This window comes from Schistocerca nitens, chromosome 10, assembly GCF_023898315.1.
Source record: "Schistocerca nitens isolate TAMUIC-IGC-003100 chromosome 10, iqSchNite1.1, whole genome shotgun sequence".
In the NCBI taxonomy this organism is placed as follows: Eukaryota; Metazoa; Arthropoda; class Insecta; order Orthoptera; family Acrididae; genus Schistocerca; species Schistocerca nitens.
In genome coordinates this window covers 131727165-131742591 of record NC_064623.1, presented here as the reverse complement: position 1 = coordinate 131742591, position 15427 = coordinate 131727165, and the positions used below count along the sequence as shown (strand labels likewise).

Genomic DNA, 15427 nt, shown 5'->3' with positions numbered 1-15427 from the left:
GCACCCTCCCTCCTCCCACCTCTACACTTAATTTAGAAACAGTACAAGTCTTCCCTTAAGATTCTCAAACCTATGTCGGAAAGATCTGCCTTGCGCCGAGTTCACAATAATCCCACTGCTCATTCCCATTCTTTACGTGCAGTCGGCTGCTACTGGTGTTGCTAGTTGTGACTGCTGATGACAGATGCCGTAGCAATCAATTCATGGAGTGAGTTGTATGTTTTGCGATAGTCTGCCTCTGACAAGCAAGCAGAGGTGACATAGGCGCGAACACAGGAAGCTTGCAGCCCCTCGCTGCCTGCAGACACCGAGCAGCCACACTAGGAGGGCGGCCTAAGTCGTAGGCGAAATGTGCTCATTCGCTTGTGTGCGACGTCAAGCTCTAAATAAGGCTGTCACTAGCGTGAGCGTTGCGTGAGCGTCGTGTAAAGTCGGAAAAGTCGCCTGCATGGGGGAGTGCCATGTTTGGGGAGCGTTTCATAGTATGCGCAGTGCTATGGAGACGCGGAAACTTGTTGTGGCCCAGTGTTTTGCAGTTGGACAAGAGTGGTACACGGTAGTAAAGTGCGAGGCAGTGAGTTGGCATGAACAGTCGAGTGCACATTGGGGCTTGAGATGTGCTTGTTACCTCAGGTGCTGCGTGATTGTCGACAAGGAGTGAAAACTGAGCAATTTGTGACTGTCCTTTCAATTTTAGACGTTAAATACAGACGGAATTTGTAGTCGTAATACTAGAGCATCGAAACTACTTGGAACTCTTGTGTATATGAACGTGTCCGCGCCTTTGTACACTGGTCCCTTCACCCCTACAGACCAACCAACCATCATGTCCGTGCACATCAGAGTAGGAAAGAATGGAAAACAGGGCAGTTTTGTTGCGCTTGGGGGCGTAGCTCAGTTGGTAGAGCGTTCGCTTTGCATGTGAAAGGTCCCGGGTTCAAGCCCCGGCGCCTCCATGTTTTGTGGACAGTGCATGGTAGGTGTTGGTCGCGGCGAGCCTTAAGACACGCAAGACGTTGCAAAGCCAGCGTCACAGACTCATATGATGTATACTGACGTAAGGAGAGCAAGACGTAAATGTGAGGACCGGCTGTTGTCGAGGTGTCAAATATGTCTTCGGTATAACGGCCTAACCTCAATGAAGTCTAGAGAGTGGACAACACGTTCGTCTTACTCAGAGCGGTGGCCGAACGCTATTTTCGACGTTGTGCGTGCCACTTTAATTTTGGCCAACTACGATTCGATACAGAATGCAGGAAACCTGAAAGACACCCTCACGGACACATAGAGAGTAGTGTTTGTCTGCGGAATAATGGGAGTGCAAGGGTCTGTGATATTGATATGGTTGTATGTAGCACTGTTCGTCATCAGGGGGCGTAGCTCAGATGGTAGAGCGCTCGCTTAGCATGCGAGAGGTACTGGGATCGATACCCAGCGCCTCCAGAATTTTTAACACACCAACATGCGCACACTGCCATGCAAGTGGAATAATTCACAGCCAGCGAACGTGTCAAGGCAGATACGAGCGAACGATTAGCAGCCACAATTGGCAAGCGTGCTGCTACGCGCAGGAAGCACCCTCCTCCCACCTCTACACTTAATTTAGAAACAGTACAAGTCTTCCCTTAAGATTCTCAAACCTATGTCGGAAAGATCTGCCTTGCGCCGAGTTCACAATAATCCCACTGCTCATTCCCATTCTTTACGTGCAGTCGGCTGCTACTGGTGTTGCTAGTTGTGACTGCTGATGACAGATGCCGTAGCAATCAATTCATGGAGTGAGTTGTATGATTTGCGATAGTCTGCCTCTGACAAGCAAGCAGAGGTGACATAGGCGCGAACACAGGAAGCTTGCAGCCCCTCGCTGCCTGCAGACACCGAGCAGCCACACTAGGAGGGCGGCCTAAGTCGTAGGCGAAATGTGCTCATTCGCTTGTGTGCGACGTCAAGCTCTAAATAAGGCTGTCACTAGCGTGAGCGTTGCGTGAGCGTCGTGTAAAGTCGGAAAAGTCGCCTGCATGGGGGAGTGCCATGTTTGGGGAGCGTTTCATAGTATGCGCAGTGCTATGGAGACGCGGAAACTTGTTGTGGCCCAGTGTTTTGCAGTTGGACAAGAGTGGTACACGGTAGTAAAGTGCGAGGCAGTGAGTTGGCATGAACAGTCGAGTGCACATTGGGGCTTGAGATGTGCTTGTTACCTCAGGTGCTGCGTGATTGTCGACAAGGAGTGAAAACTGAGCAATTTGTGACTGTCCTTTCAATTTTAGACGTTAAATACAGACGGAATTTGTAGTCGTAATACTAGAGCATCGAAACTACTTGGAACTCTTGTGTATATGAACGTGTCCGCGCCTTTGTACACTGGTCCCTTCACCCCTACAGACCAACCAACCATCATGTCCGTGCACATCAGAGTAGGAAAGAATGGAAAACAGGGCAGTTTTGTTGCGCTTGGGGGCGTAGCTCAGTTGGTAGAGCGTTCGCTTTGCATGTGAAAGGTCCCGGGTTCAAGCCCCGGCGCCTCCATGTTTTGTGGACAGTGCATGGTAGGTGTTGGTCGCGGCGAGCCTTAAGACACGCAAGACGTTGCAAAGCCAGCGTCACAGACTCATATGATGTATACTGACGTAAGGAGAGCAAGACGTAAATGTGAGGACCGGCTGTTGTCGAGGTGTCAAATATGTCTTCGGTATAACGGCCTAACCTCAATGAAGTCTAGAGAGTGGACAACACGTTCGTCTTACTCACAGCGGTGGCCGAACGCTATTTTCGACGTTGTGCGTGCCACTTTAATTTTGGCCAACTACGATTCGATACAGAATGCAGGAAACCTGAAAGACACCCTCACGGACACATAGAGAGTAGTGTTTGTCTGCGGAATAATGGGAGTGCAAGGGTCTGTGATATTGATATGGTTGTATGTAGCACTGTTCGTCATCAGGGGGCGTAGCTCAGATGGTAGAGCGCTCGCTTAGCATGCGAGAGGTACTGGGATCGATACCCAGCGCCTCCAGAATTTTTAACACACCAACATGCGCACACTGCCATGCAAGTGGAATAATTCACAGCCAGCGAACGTGTCAAGGCAGATACGAGCGAACGATTAGCAGCCACAATTGGCAAGCGTGCTGCTACGCGCAGGAAGCACCCTCCCTCCTCCCACCTCTACACTTAATTTAGAAACAGTACAAGTCTTCCCTTAAGATTCTCAAACCTATGTCGGAAAGATCTGCCTTGCGCCGAGTTCACAATAATCCCACTGCTCATTCCCATTCTTTACGTGCAGTCGGCTGCTACTGGTGTTGCTAGTTGTGACTGCTGATGACAGATGCCGTAGCAATCAATTCATGGAGTGAGTTGTATGTTTTGCGATAGTCTGCCTCTGACAAGCAAGCAGAGGTGACATAGGCGCGAACACAGGAAGCTTGCAGCCCCTCGCTGCCTGCAGACACCGAGCAGCCACACTAGGAGGGCGGCCTAAGTCGTAGGCGAAATGTGCTCATTCGCTTGTGTGCGACGTCAAGCTCTAAATAAGGCTGTCACTAGCGTGAGCGTTGCGTGAGCGTCGTGTAAAGTCGGAAAAGTCGCCTGCATGGGGGAGTGCCATGTTTGGGGAGCGTTTCATAGTATGCGCAGTGCTATGGAGACGCGGAAACTTGTTGTGGCCCAGTGTTTTGCAGTTGGACAAGAGTGGTACACGGTAGTAAAGTGCGAGGCAGTGAGTTGGCATGAACAGTCGAGTGCACATTGGGGCTTGAGATGTGCTTGTTACCTCAGGTGCTGCGTGATTGTCGACAAGGAGTGAAAACTGAGCAATTTGTGACTGTCCTTTCAATTTTAGACGTTAAATACAGACGGAATTTGTAGTCGTAATACTAGAGCATCGAAACTACTTGGAACTCTTGTGTATATGAACGTGTCCGCGCCTTTGTACACTGGTCCCTTCACCCCTACAGACCAACCAACCATCATGTCCGTGCACATCAGAGTAGGAAAGAATGGAAAACAGGGCAGTTTTGTTGCGCTTGGGGGCGTAGCTCAGTTGGTAGAGCGTTCGCTTTGCATGTGAAAGGTCCCGGGTTCAAGCCCCGGCGCCTCCATGTTTTGTGGACAGTGCATGGTAGGTGTTGGTCGCGGCGAGCCTTAAGACACGCAAGACGTTGCAAAGCCAGCGTCACAGACTCATATGATGTATACTGACGTAAGGAGAGCAAGACGTAAATGTGAGGACCGGCTGTTGTCGAGGTGTCAAATATGTCTTCGGTATAACGGCCTAACCTCAATGAAGTCTAGAGAGTGGACAACACGTTCGTCTTACTCACAGCGGTGGCCGAACGCTATTTTCGACGTTGTGCGTGCCACTTTAATTTTGGCCAACTACGATTCGATACAGAATGCAGGAAACCTGAAAGACACCCTCACGGACACATAGAGAGTAGTGTTTGTCTGCGGAATAATGGGAGTGCAAGGGTCTGTGATATTGATATGGTTGTATGTAGCACTGTTCGTCATCAGGGGGCGTAGCTCAGATGGTAGAGCGCTCGCTTAGCATGCGAGAGGTACTGGGATCGATACCCAGCGCCTCCAGAATTTTTAACACACCAACATGCGCACACTGCCATGCAAGTGGAATAATTCACAGCCAGCGAACGTGTCAAGGCAGATACGAGCGAACGATTAGCAGCCACAATTGGCAAGCGTGCTGCTACGCGCAGGAAGCACCCTCCCTCCTCCCACCTCTACACTTAATTTAGAAACAGTACAAGTCTTCCCTTAAGATTCTCAAACCTATGTCGGAAAGATCTGCCTTGCGCCGAGTTCACAATAATCCCACTGCTCATTCCCATTCTTTACGTGCAGTCGGCTGCTACTGGTGTTGCTAGTTGTGACTGCTGATGACAGATGCCGTAGCAATCAATTCATGGAGTGAGTTGTATGTTTTGCGATAGTCTGCCTCTGACAAGCAAGCAGAGGTGACATAGGCGCGAACACAGGAAGCTTGCAGCCCCTCGCTGCCTGCAGACACCGAGCAGCCACACTAGGAGGGCGGCCTAAGTCGTAGGCGAAATGTGCTCATTCGCTTGTGTGCGACGTCAAGCTCTAAATAAGGCTGTCACTAGCGTGAGCGTTGCGTGAGCGTCGTGTAAAGTCGGAAAAGTCGCCTGCATGGGGGAGTGCCATGTTTGGGGAGCGTTTCATAGTATGCGCAGTGCTATGGAGACGCGGAAACTTGTTGTGGCCCAGTGTTTTGCAGTTGGACAAGAGTGGTACACGGTAGTAAAGTGCGAGGCAGTGAGTTGGCATGAACAGTCGAGTGCACATTGGGGCTTGAGATGTGCTTGTTACCTCAGGTGCTGCGTGATTGTCGACAAGGAGTGAAAACTGAGCAATTTGTGACTGTCCTTTCAATTTTAGACGTTAAATACAGACGGAATTTGTAGTCGTAATACTAGAGCATCGAAACTACTTGGAACTCTTGTGTATATGAACGTGTCCGCGCCTTTGTACACTGGTCCCTTCACCCCTACAGACCAACCAACCATCATGTCCGTGCACATCAGAGTAGGAAAGAATGGAAAACAGGGCAGTTTTGTTGCGCTTGGGGGCGTAGCTCAGTTGGTAGAGCGTTCGCTTTGCATGTGAAAGGTCCCGGGTTCAAGCCCCGGCGCCTCCATGTTTTGTGGACAGTGCATGGTAGGTGTTGGTCGCGGCGAGCCTTAAGACACGCAAGACGTTGCAAAGCCAGCGTCACAGACTCATATGATGTATACTGACGTAAGGAGAGCAAGACGTAAATGTGAGGACCGGCTGTTGTCGAGGTGTCAAATATGTCTTCGGTATAACGGCCTAACCTCAATGAAGTCTAGAGAGTGGACAACACGTTCGTCTTACTCACAGCGGTGGCCGAACGCTATTTTCGACGTTGTGCGTGCCACTTTAATTTTGGCCAACTACGATTCGATACAGAATGCAGGAAACCTGAAAGACACCCTCACGGACACATAGAGAGTAGTGTTTGTCTGCGGAATAATGGGAGTGCAAGGGTCTGTGATATTGATATGGTTGTATGTAGCACTGTTCGTCATCAGGGGGCGTAGCTCAGATGGTAGAGCGCTCGCTTAGCATGCGAGAGGTACTGGGATCGATACCCAGCGCCTCCAGAATTTTTAACACACCAACATGCGCACACTGCCATGCAAGTGGAATAATTCACAGCCAGCGAACGTGTCAAGGCAGATACGAGCGAACGATTAGCAGCCACAATTGGCAAGCGTGCTGCTACGCGCAGGAAGCACCCTCCCTCCTCCCACCTCTACACTTAATTTAGAAACAGTACAAGTCTTCCCTTAAGATTCTCAAACCTATGTCGGAAAGATCTGCCTTGCGCCGAGTTCACAATAATCCCACTGCTCATTCCCATTCTTTACGTGCAGTCGGCTGCTACTGGTGTTGCTAGTTGTGACTGCTGATGACAGATGCCGTAGCAATCAATTCATGGAGTGAGTTGTATGTTTTGCGATAGTCTGCCTCTGACAAGCAAGCAGAGGTGACATAGGCGCGAACACAGGAAGCTTGCAGCCCCTCGCTGCCTGCAGACACCGAGCAGCCACACTAGGAGGGCGGCCTAAGTCGTAGGCGAAATGTGCTCATTCGCTTGTGTGCGACGTCAAGCTCTAAATAAGGCTGTCACTAGCGTGAGCGTCGTGTAAAGTCGGAAAAGTCGCCTGCATGGGGGAGTGCCATGTTTGGGGAGCGTTTCATAGTATGCGCAGTGCTATGGAGACGCGGAAACTTGTTGTGGCCCAGTGTTTTGCAGTTGGACAAGAGTGGTACACGGTAGTAAAGTGCGAGGCAGTGAGTTGGCATGAACAGTCGAGTGCACATTGGGGCTTGAGATGTGCTTGTTACCTCAGGTGCTGCGTGATTGTCGACAAGGAGTGAAAACTGAGCAATTTGTGACTGTCCTTTCAATTTTAGACGTTAAATACAGACGGAATTTGTAGTCGTAATACTAGAGCATCGAAACTACTTGGAACTCTTGTGTATATGAACGTGTCCGCGCCTTTGTACACTGGTCCCTTCACCCCTACAGACCAACCAACCATCATGTCCGTGCACATCAGAGTAGGAAAGAATGGAAAACAGGGCAGTTTTGTTGCGCTTGGGGGCGTAGCTCAGTTGGTAGAGCGTTCGCTTTGCATGTGAAAGGTCCCGGGTTCAAGCCCCGGCGCCTCCATGTTTTGTGGACAGTGCATGGTAGGTGTTGGTCGCGGCGAGCCTTAAGACACGCAAGACGTTGCAAAGCCAGCGTCACAGACTCATATGATGTATACTGACGTAAGGAGAGCAAGACGTAAATGTGAGGACCGGCTGTTGTCGAGGTGTCAAATATGTCTTCGGTATAACGGCCTAACCTCAATGAAGTCTAGAGAGTGGACAACACGTTCGTCTTACTCAGAGCGGTGGCCGAACGCTATTTTCGACGTTGTGCGTGCCACTTTAATTTTGGCCAACTACGATTCGATACAGAATGCAGGAAACCTGAAAGACACCCTCACGGACACATAGAGAGTAGTGTTTGTCTGCGGAATAATGGGAGTGCAAGGGTCTGTGATATTGATATGGTTGTATGTAGCACTGTTCGTCATCAGGGGGCGTAGCTCAGATGGTAGAGCGCTCGCTTAGCATGCGAGAGGTACTGGGATCGATACCCAGCGCCTCCAGAATTTTTAACACACCAACATGCGCACACTGCCATGCAAGTGGAATAATTCACAGCCAGCGAACGTGTCAAGGCAGATACGAGCGAACGATTAGCAGCCACAATTGGCAAGCGTGCTGCTACGCGCAGGAAGCACCCTCCCTCCTCCCACCTCTACACTTAATTTAGAAACAGTACAAGTCTTCCCTTAAGATTCTCAAACCTATGTCGGAAAGATCTGCCTTGCGCCGAGTTCACAATAATCCCACTGCTCATTCCCATTCTTTACGTGCAGTCGGCTGCTACTGGTGTTGCTAGTTGTGACTGCTGATGACAGATGCCGTAGCAATCAATTCATGGAGTGAGTTGTATGTTTTGCGATAGTCTGCCTCTGACAAGCAAGCAGAGGTGACATAGGCGCGAACACAGGAAGCTTGCAGCCCCTCGCTGCCTGCAGACACCGAGCAGCCACACTAGGAGGGCGGCCTAAGTCGTAGGCGAAATGTGCTCATTCGCTTGTGTGCGACGTCAAGCTCTAAATAAGGCTGTCACTAGCGTGAGCGTTGCGTGAGCGTCGTGTAAAGTCGGAAAAGTCGCCTGCATGGGGGAGTGCCATGTTTGGGGAGCGTTTCATAGTATGCGCAGTGCTATGGAGACGCGGAAACTTGTTGTGGCCCAGTGTTTTGCAGTTGGACAAGAGTGGTACACGGTAGTAAAGTGCGAGGCAGTGAGTTGGCATGAACAGTCGAGTGCACATTGGGGCTTGAGATGTGCTTGTTACCTCAGGTGCTGCGTGATTGTCGACAAGGAGTGAAAACTGAGCAATTTGTGACTGTCCTTTCAATTTTAGACGTTAAATACAGACGGAATTTGTAGTCGTAATACTAGAGCATCGAAACTACTTGGAACTCTTGTGTATATGAACGTGTCCGCGCCTTTGTACACTGGTCCCTTCACCCCTACAGACCAACCAACCATCATGTCCGTGCACATCAGAGTAGGAAAGAATGGAAAACAGGGCAGTTTTGTTGCGCTTGGGGGCGTAGCTCAGTTGGTAGAGCGTTCGCTTTGCATGTGAAAGGTCCCGGGTTCAAGCCCCGGCGCCTCCATGTTTTGTGGACAGTGCATGGTAGGTGTTGGTCGCGGCGAGCCTTAAGACACGCAAGACGTTGCAAAGCCAGCGTCACAGACTCATATGATGTATACTGACGTAAGGAGAGCAAGACGTAAATGTGAGGACCGGCTGTTGTCGAGGTGTCAAATATGTCTTCGGTATAACGGCCTAACCTCAATGAAGTCTAGAGAGTGGACAACACGTTCGTCTTACTCAGAGCGGTGGCCGAACGCTATTTTCGACGTTGTGCGTGCCACTTTAATTTTGGCCAACTACGATTCGATACAGAATGCAGGAAACCTGAAAGACACCCTCACGGACACATAGAGAGTAGTGTTTGTCTGCGGAATAATGGGAGTGCAAGGGTCTGTGATATTGATATGGTTGTATGTAGCACTGTTCGTCATCAGGGGGCGTAGCTCAGATGGTAGAGCGCTCGCTTAGCATGCGAGAGGTACTGGGATCGATACCCAGCGCCTCCAGAATTTTTAACACACCAACATGCGCACACTGCCATGCAAGTGGAATAATTCACAGCCAGCGAACGTGTCAAGGCAGATACGAGCGAACGATTAGCAGCCACAATTGGCAAGCGTGCTGCTACGCGCAGGAAGCACCCTCCTCCCACCTCTACACTTAATTTAGAAACAGTACAAGTCTTCCCTTAAGATTCTCAAACCTATGTCGGAAAGATCTGCCTTGCGCCGAGTTCACAATAATCCCACTGCTCATTCCCATTCTTTACGTGCAGTCGGCTGCTACTGGTGTTGCTAGTTGTGACTGCTGATGACAGATGCCGTAGCAATCAATTCATGGAGTGAGTTGTATGATTTGCGATAGTCTGCCTCTGACAAGCAAGCAGAGGTGACATAGGCGCGAACACAGGAAGCTTGCAGCCCCTCGCTGCCTGCAGACACCGAGCAGCCACACTAGGAGGGCGGCCTAAGTCGTAGGCGAAATGTGCTCATTCGCTTGTGTGCGACGTCAAGCTCTAAATAAGGCTGTCACTAGCGTGAGCGTTGCGTGAGCGTCGTGTAAAGTCGGAAAAGTCGCCTGCATGGGGGAGTGCCATGTTTGGGGAGCGTTTCATAGTATGCGCAGTGCTATGGAGACGCGGAAACTTGTTGTGGCCCAGTGTTTTGCAGTTGGACAAGAGTGGTACACGGTAGTAAAGTGCGAGGCAGTGAGTTGGCATGAACAGTCGAGTGCACATTGGGGCTTGAGATGTGCTTGTTACCTCAGGTGCTGCGTGATTGTCGACAAGGAGTGAAAACTGAGCAATTTGTGACTGTTCTTTCAATTTTAGACGTTAAATACAGACGGAATTTGTAGTCGTAATACTAGAGCATCGAAACTACTTGGAACTCTTGTGTATATGAACGTGTCCGCGCCTTTGTACACTGGTCCCTTCACCCCTACAGACCAACCAACCATCATGTCCGTGCACATCAGAGTAGGAAAGAATGGAAAACAGGGCAGTTTTGTTGCGCTTGGGGGCGTAGCTCAGTTGGTAGAGCGTTCGCTTTGCATGTGAAAGGTCCCGGGTTCAAGCCCCGGCGCCTCCATGTTTTGTGGACAGTGCATGGTAGGTGTTGGTCGCGGCGAGCCTTAAGACACGCAAGACGTTGCAAAGCCAGCGTCACAGACTCATATGATGTATACTGACGTAAGGAGAGCAAGACGTAAATGTGAGGACCGGCTGTTGTCGAGGTGTCAAATATGTCTTCGGTATAACGGCCTAACCTCAATGAAGTCTAGAGAGTGGACAACACGTTCGTCTTACTCACAGCGGTGGCCGAACGCTATTTTCGACGTTGTGCGTGCCACTTTAATTTTGGCCAACTACGATTCGATACAGAATGCAGGAAACCTGAAAGACACCCTCACGGACACATAGAGAGTAGTGTTTGTCTGCGGAATAATGGGAGTGCAAGGGTCTGTGATATTGATATGGTTGTATGTAGCACTGTTCGTCATCAGGGGGCGTAGCTCAGATGGTAGAGCGCTCGCTTAGCATGCGAGAGGTACTGGGATCGATACCCAGCGCCTCCAGAATTTTTAACACACCAACATGCGCACACTGCCATGCAAGTGGAATAATTCACAGCCAGCGAACGTGTCAAGGCAGATACGAGCGAACGATTAGCAGCCACAATTGGCAAGCGTGCTGCTACGCGCAGGAAGCACCCTCCTCCCACCTCTACACTTAATTTAGAAACAGTACAAGTCTTCCCTTAAGATTCTCAAACCTATGTCGGAAAGATCTGCCTTGCGCCGAGTTCACAATAATCCCACTGCTCATTCCCATTCTTTACGTGCAGTCGGCTGCTACTGGTGTTGCTAGTTGTGACTGCTGATGACAGATGCCGTAGCAATCAATTCATGGAGTGAGTTGTATGATTTGCGATAGTCTGCCTCTGACAAGCAAGCAGAGGTGACATAGGCGCGAACACAGGAAGCTTGCAGCCCCTCGCTGCCTGCAGACACCGAGCAGCCACACTAGGAGGGCGGCCTAAGTCGTAGGCGAAATGTGCTCATTCGCTTGTGTGCGACGTCAAGCTCTAAATAAGGCTGTCACTAGCGTGAGCGTTGCGTGAGCGTCGTGTAAAGTCGGAAAAGTCGCCTGCATGGGGGAGTGCCATGTTTGGGGAGCGTTTCATAGTATGCGCAGTGCTATGGAGACGCGGAAACTTGTTGTGGCCCAGTGTTTTGCAGTTGGACAAGAGTGGTACACGGTAGTAAAGTGCGAGGCAGTGAGTTGGCATGAACAGTCGAGTGCACATTGGGGCTTGAGATGTGCTTGTTACCTCAGGTGCTGCGTGATTGTCGACAAGGAGTGAAAACGGAGCAATTTGTGACTGTCCTTTCAATTTTAGACGTTAAATACAGACGGAATTTGTAGTCGTAATACTAGAGCATCGAAACTACTTGGAACTCTTGTGTATATGAACGTGTCCGCGCCTTTGTACACTGGTCCCTTCACCCCTACAGACCAACCAACCATCATGTCCGTGCACATCAGAGTAGGAAAGAATGGAAAACAGGGCAGTTTTGTTGCGCTTGTGGGCGTAGCTCAGTTGGTAGAGCGTTCGCTTTGCATGTGAAAGGTCCCGGGTTCAAGCCCCGGCGCCTCCATGTTTTGTGGACAGTGCATGGTAGGTGTTGGTCGCGGCGAGCCTTAAGACACGCAAGACGTTGCAAAGCCAGCGTCACAGACTCATATGATGTATACTGACGTAAGGAGAGCAAGACGTAAATGTGAGGACCGGCTGTTGTCGAGGTGTCAAATATGTCTTCGGTATAACGGCCTAACCTCAATGAAGTCTAGAGAGTGGACAACACGTTCGTCTTACTCAGAGCGGTGGCCGAACGCTATTTTCGACGTTGTGCGTGCCACTTTAATTTTGGCCAACTACGATTCGATACAGAATGCAGGAAACCTGAAAGACACCCTCACGGACACATAGAGAGTAGTGTTTGTCTGCGGAATAATGGGAGTGCAAGGGTCTGTGATATTGATATGGTTGTATGTAGCACTGTTCGTCATCAGGGGGCGTAGCTCAGATGGTAGAGCGCTCGCTTAGCATGCGAGAGGTACTGGGATCGATACCCAGCGCCTCCAGAATTTTTAACACACCAACATGCGCACACTGCCATGCAAGTGGAATAATTCACAGCCAGCGAACGTGTCAAGGCAGATACGAGCGAACGATTAGCAGCCACAATTGGCAAGCGTGCTGCTACGCGCAGGAAGCACCCTCCTCCCACCTCTACACTTAATTTAGAAACAGTACAAGTCTTCCCTTAAGATTCTCAAACCTATGTCGGAAAGATCTGCCTTGCGCCGAGTTCACAATAATCCCACTGCTCATTCCCATTCTTTACGTGCAGTCGGCTGCTACTGGTGTTGCTAGTTGTGACTGCTGATGACAGATGCCGTAGCAATCAATTCATGGAGTGAGTTGTATGTTTTGCGATAGTCTGCCTCTGACAAGCAAGCAGAGGTGACATAGGCGCGAACACAGGAAGCTTGCAGCCCCTCGCTGCCTGCAGACACCGAGCAGCCACACTAGGAGGGCGGCCTAAGTCGTAGGCGAAATGTGCTCATTCGCTTGTGTGCGACGTCAAGCTCTAAATAAGGCTGTCACTAGCGTGAGCGTTGCGTGAGCGTCGTGTAAAGTCGGAAAAGTCGCCTGCATGGGGGAGTGCCATGTTTGGGGAGCGTTTCATAGTATGCGCAGTGCTATGGAGACGCGGAAACTTGTTGTGGCCCAGTGTTTTGCAGTTGGACAAGAGTGGTACACGGTAGTAAAGTGCGAGGCAGTGAGTTGGCATGAACAGTCGAGTGCACATTGGGGCTTGAGATGTGCTTGTTACCTCAGGTGCTGCGTGATTGTCGACAAGGAGTGAAAACGGAGCAATTTGTGACTGTCCTTTCAATTTTAGACGTTAAATACAGACGGAATTTGTAGTCGTAATACTAGAGCATCGAAACTACTTGGAACTCTTGTGTATATGAACGTGTCCGCGCCTTTGTACACTGGTCCCTTCACCCCTACAGACCAACCAACCATCATGTCCGTGCACATCAGAGTAGGAAAGAATGGAAAACAGGGCAGTTTTGTTGCGCTTGTGGGCGTAGCTCAGTTGGTAGAGCGTTCGCTTTGCATGTGAAAGGTCCCGGGTTCAAGCCCCGGCGCCTCCATGTTTTGTGGACAGTGCATGGTAGGTGTTGGTCGCGGCGAGCCTTAAGACACGCAAGACGTTGCAAAGCCAGCGTCACAGACTCATATGATGTATACTGACGTAAGGAGAGCAAGACGTAAATGTGAGGACCGGCTGTTGTCGAGGTGTCAAATATGTCTTCGGTATAACGGCCTAACCTCAATGAAGTCTAGAGAGTGGACAACACGTTCGTCTTACTCAGAGCGGTGGCCGAACGCTATTTTCGACGTTGTGCGTGCCACTTTAATTTTGGCCAACTACGATTCGATACAGAATGCAGGAAACCTGAAAGACACCCTCACGGACACATAGAGAGTAGTGTTTGTCTGCGGAATAATGGGAGTGCAAGGGTCTGTGATATTGATATGGTTGTATGTAGCACTGTTCGTCATCAGGGGGCGTAGCTCAGATGGTAGAGCGCTCGCTTAGCATGCGAGAGGTACTGGGATCGATACCCAGCGCCTCCAGAATTTTTAACACACCAACATGCGCACACTGCCATGCAAGTGGAATAATTCACAGCCAGCGAACGTGTCAAGGCAGATACGAGCGAACGATTAGCAGCCACAATTGGCAAGCGTGCTGCTACGCGCAGGAAGCACCCTCCTCCCACCTCTACACTTAATTTAGAAACAGTACAAGTCTTCCCTTAAGATTCTCAAACCTATGTCGGAAAGATCTGCCTTGCGCCGAGTTCACAATAATCCCACTGCTCATTCCCATTCTTTACGTGCAGTCGGCTGCTACTGGTGTTGCTAGTTGTGACTGCTGATGACAGATGCCGTAGCAATCAATTCATGGAGTGAGTTGTATGTTTTGCGATAGTCTGCCTCTGACAAGCAAGCAGAGGTGACATAGGCGCGAACACAGGAAGCTTGCAGCCCCTCGCTGCCTGCAGACACCGAGCAGCCACACTAGGAGGGCGGCCTAAGTCGTAGGCGAAATGTGCTCATTCGCTTGTGTGCGACGTCAAGCTCTAAATAAGGCTGTCACTAGCGTGAGCGTTGCGTGAGCGTCGTGTAAAGTCGGAAAAGTCGCCTGCATGGGGGAGTGCCATGTTTGGGGAGCGTTTCATAGTATGCGCAGTGCTATGGAGACGCGGAAACTTGTTGTGGCCCAGTGTTTTGCAGTTGGACAAGAGTGGTACACGGTAGTAAAGTGCGAGGCAGTGAGTTGGCATGAACAGTCGAGTGCACATTGGGGCTTGAGATGTGCTTGTTACCTCAGGTGCTGCGTGATTGTCGACAAGGAGTGAAAACGGAGCAATTTGTGACTGTCCTTTCAATTTTAGACGTTAAATACAGACGGAATTTGTAGTCGTAATACTAGAGCATCGAAACTACTTGGAACTCTTGTGTATATGAACGTGTCCGCGCCTTTGTACACTGGTCCCTTCACCCCTACAGACCAACCAACCATCATGTCCGTGCACATCAGAGTAGGAAAGAATGGAAAACAGGGCAGTTTTGTTGCGCTTGTGGGCGTAGCTCAGTTGGTAGAGCGTTCGCTTTGCATGTGAAAGGTCCCGGGTTCAAGCCCCGGCGCCTCCATGTTTTGTGGACAGTGCATGGTAGGTGTTGGTCGCGGCGAGCCTTAAGACACGCAAGACGTTGCAAAGCCAGCGTCACAGACTCATATGATGTATACTGACGTAAGGAGAGCAAGACGTAAATGTGAGGACCGGCTGTTGTCGAGGTGTCAAATATGTCTTCGGTATAACGGCCTAACCTCAATGAAGTCTAGAGAGTGGACAACACGTTCGTCTTACTCAGAGCGGTGGCCGAACGCTATTTTCGACGTTGTGCGTGCCACTTTAATTTTGGCCAACTACGATTCGATACAGAATGCAGGAAACCTGAAAGACACCCTCACGGACACATAGAGAG

The 15427-nt window shown here is 50.3% G+C and overlaps 19 non-coding genes across 19 annotated transcripts; all 19 read left to right on the top strand.

Moving 5' to 3' along the window:
- The first annotated feature begins 883 nt into the window (after positions 1-883).
- Positions 884-956, top strand: Trnaa-ugc (transfer RNA alanine (anticodon UGC)). The gene has a single exon. It is a non-coding gene; the product is annotated as a tRNA-Ala (tRNA).
- A 414-nt stretch (positions 957-1370) lies between these two features.
- Trnaa-agc (transfer RNA alanine (anticodon AGC)) lies at positions 1371-1443 on the top strand. Its single transcript has one exon. It is a non-coding gene; the product is annotated as a tRNA-Ala (tRNA).
- A 1010-nt stretch (positions 1444-2453) lies between these two features.
- Trnaa-ugc (transfer RNA alanine (anticodon UGC)) lies at positions 2454-2526 on the top strand. The gene has a single exon. It is a non-coding gene; the product is annotated as a tRNA-Ala (tRNA).
- A 414-nt stretch (positions 2527-2940) lies between these two features.
- Trnaa-agc (transfer RNA alanine (anticodon AGC)) lies at positions 2941-3013 on the top strand. The gene has a single exon. It is a non-coding gene; the product is annotated as a tRNA-Ala (tRNA).
- Positions 3014-4027: 1014 nt separating this feature from the next.
- Trnaa-ugc (transfer RNA alanine (anticodon UGC)) lies at positions 4028-4100 on the top strand. The gene has a single exon. It is a non-coding gene; the product is annotated as a tRNA-Ala (tRNA).
- Positions 4101-4514: 414 nt separating this feature from the next.
- On the top strand, positions 4515-4587 carry Trnaa-agc (transfer RNA alanine (anticodon AGC)). Its single transcript has one exon. It is a non-coding gene; the product is annotated as a tRNA-Ala (tRNA).
- A 1014-nt stretch (positions 4588-5601) lies between these two features.
- Positions 5602-5674, top strand: Trnaa-ugc (transfer RNA alanine (anticodon UGC)). The gene has a single exon. It is a non-coding gene; the product is annotated as a tRNA-Ala (tRNA).
- Positions 5675-6088: 414 nt separating this feature from the next.
- Trnaa-agc (transfer RNA alanine (anticodon AGC)) lies at positions 6089-6161 on the top strand. Its single transcript has one exon. It is a non-coding gene; the product is annotated as a tRNA-Ala (tRNA).
- A 1003-nt stretch (positions 6162-7164) lies between these two features.
- Trnaa-ugc (transfer RNA alanine (anticodon UGC)) lies at positions 7165-7237 on the top strand. The gene has a single exon. It is a non-coding gene; the product is annotated as a tRNA-Ala (tRNA).
- Positions 7238-7651: 414 nt separating this feature from the next.
- On the top strand, positions 7652-7724 carry Trnaa-agc (transfer RNA alanine (anticodon AGC)). Its single transcript has one exon. It is a non-coding gene; the product is annotated as a tRNA-Ala (tRNA).
- A 1014-nt stretch (positions 7725-8738) lies between these two features.
- On the top strand, positions 8739-8811 carry Trnaa-ugc (transfer RNA alanine (anticodon UGC)). The gene has a single exon. It is a non-coding gene; the product is annotated as a tRNA-Ala (tRNA).
- A 414-nt stretch (positions 8812-9225) lies between these two features.
- Trnaa-agc (transfer RNA alanine (anticodon AGC)) lies at positions 9226-9298 on the top strand. Its single transcript has one exon. It is a non-coding gene; the product is annotated as a tRNA-Ala (tRNA).
- Positions 9299-10308: 1010 nt separating this feature from the next.
- Positions 10309-10381, top strand: Trnaa-ugc (transfer RNA alanine (anticodon UGC)). The gene has a single exon. It is a non-coding gene; the product is annotated as a tRNA-Ala (tRNA).
- Positions 10382-10795: 414 nt separating this feature from the next.
- Trnaa-agc (transfer RNA alanine (anticodon AGC)) lies at positions 10796-10868 on the top strand. The gene has a single exon. It is a non-coding gene; the product is annotated as a tRNA-Ala (tRNA).
- A 1010-nt stretch (positions 10869-11878) lies between these two features.
- On the top strand, positions 11879-11951 carry Trnaa-ugc (transfer RNA alanine (anticodon UGC)). The gene has a single exon. It is a non-coding gene; the product is annotated as a tRNA-Ala (tRNA).
- Positions 11952-12365: 414 nt separating this feature from the next.
- Positions 12366-12438, top strand: Trnaa-agc (transfer RNA alanine (anticodon AGC)). The gene has a single exon. It is a non-coding gene; the product is annotated as a tRNA-Ala (tRNA).
- Positions 12439-13448: 1010 nt separating this feature from the next.
- Trnaa-ugc (transfer RNA alanine (anticodon UGC)) lies at positions 13449-13521 on the top strand. Its single transcript has one exon. It is a non-coding gene; the product is annotated as a tRNA-Ala (tRNA).
- Positions 13522-13935: 414 nt separating this feature from the next.
- On the top strand, positions 13936-14008 carry Trnaa-agc (transfer RNA alanine (anticodon AGC)). Its single transcript has one exon. It is a non-coding gene; the product is annotated as a tRNA-Ala (tRNA).
- A 1010-nt stretch (positions 14009-15018) lies between these two features.
- On the top strand, positions 15019-15091 carry Trnaa-ugc (transfer RNA alanine (anticodon UGC)). Its single transcript has one exon. It is a non-coding gene; the product is annotated as a tRNA-Ala (tRNA).
- The last annotated feature ends 336 nt before the right edge of the window (positions 15092-15427 follow it).